Here is a 4586-nt window from a genome sequence, read left to right as displayed (position 1 = left end):
GTTAATCGGAAGCCAACATGATGGATTAGCATCCAGGATGGAGTCATCTTAGCCCCCACAGGTGGTCTCAAAGAGGGTCTCTCGCCCCTTGCCCTAACCCAGAGGCTCTACCTCCCCACTTCTGACATTCCTGCACATTCCCCAAAGGGGATCTGAAGCACACACATGAACACACACATACATGCACATGCATACATGTGCACACACATGCCCACACAGCCCACACAGACACTGTTACACAGACCTAACATGCAGTGTCCTGGATCATCCTAGGTTCAACGTGGCTAAAGCTAGGAACACCACTCACTTCCCAGAAGTCCCTTCTCCATAGAGTTCTGGACTAGAGTTGACCAAAAGAGGAATTTGCTGGAAGTAAAGACTGGGCGTTACTCTCTGAAGGTCTTTAGCACACAGAGATGACGAGGTTCCCAGCAGAGCCCCACTTGTTCCCACTCCTCTCTTCTGTGTCTGATTCTTCTCCCAGTAGCGGCCCTCCCACTGCAGGGTGCAGAGGCAGGAGCTACACAGAGCAGTGGCTGCCTGCAGACACCCACGCCATGTCCCCATATGCTAGACTCTGTTAATTTGCATCACCTCATTTAATCTTCAATCCAATTCTACGAGAGATGTACTAGTGTGACACCTTACAGTTGGGAAAACAGGCTTAGGGAGGTGATACAATTGATCCTGGTCTGTGCCTCAGAAACCCAAGCTCTAGACCTCCATACTGTACCTACTCCTGCCTCTTCACAAACACCATCTGGGCTTGCAATCCTGTGACAAGTGCCAGAGAGACAAGTAGGTATGGCAATGCCTTTATTCTTCCACTCACTAAACACATATTCCATGTCTAGGCCACACCAGGCACTGTGTTAGACATTGGAGGTTCAACAGTGCATACAGTTGTCCCTCGGTATCCCTAGGGCATTGGTTCCAGGACCTCCTACGGATACCAAAATCTGAGAATGTTCAAGTCCTGATATAAAATGTTATAATATTTGCATATAACCCATGCATATCCTCCTGTACACTTTAAATCATCTCTAGATTACTTATAATACCTATACAATGTACATGCTATGTAAACAGTTGTTATGCCATATTGTTTAAGGAATAATGACAAGAAAAAAGTCTGGGCTGGGTGCAGTGACTCACGCCTGTAATCCCAGCACTTTGGGAGGCCTAGGCAGGTGGATCACTTGAGGTCAGAAGTTCGAGACCAGCCTTACCAACAAGGTGAAACCCTGTCTCTACTAAAAATACAAAACTTAGCCGGGCATGGTGGCACGCACCTGTAACCCCAGGTACTCAGGAGGCCGAGGCAGGAGAATCTCTTGAACCCAGGAGGCGGAGCCAAGATTGCGCCATTGCACTCCAGCCTGGGCGACAGAGTGAGACGCCATCTCAAAAAAAAAAAAAAGAAAGAAAAAGCCTGTGCTTGTTCAGTACAGACACAATTTTTTTCCCGGTATTTTAAATCCAAGGTTGTTGAGTCCACAAACATGGAACCCACAGATATTGAGGGCCGACGGTACCTTATTGCATAAGCACGTAAGATGCACAAACAGGGACAAAATATGATGCTAGACCTCAAAGTTTCAATGGGGTGGAGTTCTGCTTTCAGTTCCTGTTTATGCGCAGAGTGGCAGGAGCCCCCTGCCTGTCTTGGGTGGGACTGCTCATGCCCAGGGTGATGCACTCGGCACCACATAGTTTTTCTCGGACTTGGCAAGGATCCCTTACGCATGATACACTAGAACGCGCCCTGCATCAGAGGTTCATGAGAAACTCAACAATGGCCTTTCTTCATCTTAAGCAACCTATTGTTTAGGATTTACAGCTCATAGAGCACAAACACGTTCATGGTTGTATTTGATTTTCATGATGACTCTTGGAGGTTTCATCATTCCCATTTTACAGATCAAGAACTTGAGCCCCAGCACGATCTACAGTCACACTACTTGTAGAAATGGGGTTAGAGCCACTTCCCATGCCTCCGTCTCCTAGTACGTACTTTCTCCATTGCTAAAAGACCTTCGCTCCAGCTCTTGAGTCCTAAAGAAGTCAAAAAAGGTTTATAGAACCCACACTGGACCAGGAGAGGCTTTCAAAAGCCAAGGAAGAAAAAAGTTCAGAGCCAAGGTATCTGTCTCCATCCATTTTCTGTTATTTATAACAGAATACCTGAAACTGAGTACTTTATTTAAAAAAGTAATTTATTTCTTACGGCTATGGAGGCTGAAAGTCCAATAGACTTTGAGGAGCTGCATCTGGTGAGGGCCTTCCTGCTGCTGAGGACTCTGTAGAGTCCTAAGGTGGAGCAGGGCATCACATGGCAAAGGGGATGATGAGTTAGCTCAGGTCTTTCTTTCTCCCTTTATAAAGCCACTAATGCCACTCCTGTGATAACCCATTAATCCCATTAATACCACTCCCATCATGGATTAACCCATTCATGACAGTAGAGCCCTCATGACCCAATTACCTCATAAAGGCCCCACCTCTCAATATACTGGGAATTAAGTTTCAACATGAGTTTTAGAGGAGACAAACATTCGAATCATAGCAGTATCGCAAACAAAGCCATTCATCTCTTACAACTGAGCAACTTTGATTAATTTTATATTAAAAATCATTTTATGCAAGTAAGTATAGATAACTTAATAACAATCCCACAGCACAATCCCAGTCTTCTTTCTCATGATAATGTGAGACTATCAGTAAATGTTTGAAACATGAAATTCTACCGTACATACCTTAAGATCTATGGACATAAATCTCTTTAAGTTTTTTTGGAGTCAAGAAAGAAAATGTGTAGTATATGCTTATTAAGATATGATCTGTCCCTTGTATGAACCACTGCGTATTCCCAGAGATATTCTGGATAAACATCCTATATGTAGTGTAGACATTCCATAAAGTAAAAGTCTCCAAACTTCTTTGATTGCACATCCTAATTGTAAAAGAGTTTGTGTTCATCCTCTAATATGTGTGTACTCATTTATAAATTGCACACATGTACCACTGTACTAAAGTATCATAGAATATATAAAACATACAGAAGTAGAAACTTTAGAAGAATGATATTTTATCAGTCAGGATCTGCTTAATACTGAGCCATCCAACCCAGACGTCAATGGGATGCTGGAGCTAATGAAAGCTGCAGCTGCCCTCAGACCTCCAGGTTGCACAGTTCCGTACATTAAAAGGGCCGAGCTGGGCTGGGCACAGAGGCTCATGCCTGTAATCCCAGCACGTTGGGAGGCGGAGGCAGGCAGATCACCTGAGGTCAGAAGTTCGAGACCAGCCTGGCCAATATGGTGAAACCCCATTTCTACTAAAAATACAAAAATTAGCCTGGCACCTGTAATCCCAGCTACTCAGGAGGCTGAGACAGGAGAATCGCTTGAACCCTGGAGGCAGAGGTTGTCGTGAGCCAAGATCACACTGCTGCACTCCAGCCTGGGCGACAGAGCAAGACTCCGTCACAGAAAAAAAAAGGCCGAGCTGGTGTCACAGACAGACATGTTATCAGTCAATGCAAGCACAGTGGAGAAAGGGTTCTTAGCATGTCCTTCCACACAGAGGCCGGGAACAAGCAGAAACAAAGCTGTGCGAGCGGAGGCGGGAGGCAGCCTCTTTTACTCCCCACAGGGGAGTCAGCAAGGAGAGAGGAAGCTGGCGTGCAGAGAGGAGCTAAGCCAAGCAGCCAGAAGGCAGCACTCTCAGGACCGCAAGGGATTCTAGTGCAATCCCTGTCTTCCTGGGGCCCAGCTGTGTGCCTGCCTTTGGGTTGCAAGGGATGTTGTTTTGTTTGCTCTGTTAACGGAAACCTGGGGAACGCTGTGGCCCTCTGATGTTCTCTCATGGCTGGGCAGCAGGCATCTAAAGCTTGACCCCCAGGAGGAAATGTCCCGAAGATTTTGTAGATGAGCCCTGGGCACGCCCCTTTCCATTTGGTCCCTTCACTTTGCCATTACATCATTAAATGAACCACTTTTTTACATGCACCAGCTCAAGTTTCTGCTACAAGTATTGTTTCTATGTCTAACTGTAACTTAATCACGTGCTGCTCTACCATTGCGGTTGGAGAGCCATACATCAAAAGAATGATGTCTCCCACCTAGAAAAACGTGGACATGCAGAGGCTGGGAAAGATTCCTGTGGCCCGATGTCAGGGCCTTGCCAACATCCAAGTCCTGCCTCCAGCCAAAGCACCAGGAGCACTCATTCAGCCACGGTTATGCTCAGTGTATCAAATGTGCACCGCAGGCCAAGGTCATTGTTTAAAGGCACTGTTGCACATGCACTCCGAATTTCAGTTACAGAAAGCTGTGCGCATCCTCTAATCCATCAGAAAGTGTTTGTTTTTACATTCTAACTTTACAACTGACTGACTTTATTTTAAAAGAGAAATGAACTTGCAGGGCTGAGGCAGGAGGATCACTTAGGCCCAGGAATTCAAGGCCAGCCTGGGCAACATGGCACGACCTCATCGCTACAAAAAATAAAAAATAAATAAATTAGACGGGCATGGTGGTGCTTGCCTATAGTCCCAGCTGCTCGGGAGGATGAGGCAGGAGGAC

This window comes from Mandrillus leucophaeus, unplaced genomic scaffold (assembly GCF_000951045.1).
Source record: "Mandrillus leucophaeus isolate KB7577 unplaced genomic scaffold, Mleu.le_1.0 Scaffold257, whole genome shotgun sequence".
NCBI lineage: Eukaryota > Metazoa > Chordata > Mammalia > Primates > Cercopithecidae > Mandrillus > Mandrillus leucophaeus.
This window is presented reverse-complemented; position numbering follows the sequence as displayed.